Source organism: Meleagris gallopavo, chromosome 4, assembly GCF_000146605.3.
Source record: "Meleagris gallopavo isolate NT-WF06-2002-E0010 breed Aviagen turkey brand Nicholas breeding stock chromosome 4, Turkey_5.1, whole genome shotgun sequence".
NCBI lineage: Eukaryota > Metazoa > Chordata > Aves > Galliformes > Phasianidae > Meleagris > Meleagris gallopavo.
This window is the reverse complement of record NC_015014.2, coordinates 68401898-68402612: the sequence shown is the minus strand read 5'-3', so window position 1 is coordinate 68402612 and position 715 is coordinate 68401898.

The window sequence follows — 715 nt, the reverse complement described above, 5'->3', positions numbered from 1 at the left end:
AGACCAGGCTGCCCAGGGCCCCATCCAACCTGGCCTTGAACACCTCCAGGGATGGGGCATCCACAGCCTCTCTGGGCAGCTGTTCCAGCACCTCACCACTTTCTCTGTAAAGAATTTCCCTTTGACATCCAACCTAAATCCCCCCTCCCTCAACTTAAAACCATTTCCTCTTGTCCTGCAGTTATCAACCCTTTCAAAGAGTTGATTCCCCTCCTCTATGTAGGCTCCCTTTAAGTATTGAAATGCTGCAATCCTTATCTATGTTGGGGTAGTCATGAGTATATCTCAAGCTTTAATAATTTGATTTATAGATGATTAGATTGGAGATCAGTCCTGTACTGATTTGCAAGACCAGATCCTTTCCAAGTAGGTTTGGAGCAAAGTGCAATGCAAAGCTAACAATTTCTATTGTTTTTCAGACAATGACTAAAGGAGACCTCACCTACAAGAGAATTAGCAAGAGAATCTAGAGACCCTGCACGCACTTATCATTTTACCGTGTAAAATGAGTCCATTAAAGTAAAATTTGTATTAATACATCTTCATAATAAACCTCTTTGCTGTTGCTATAAAGAAGTGCAAGCCTCCAAAAGTCACAAAAATCCTGGAAAAAAACTGTGCAGCAGGCTGAGCCAAGCCATTATGAGACCCTCTGTGTTGCTTGCTTGTCAGCCCCATTCTGAGAGACTGGCACCACTGTCCTTCTTGGGATGTA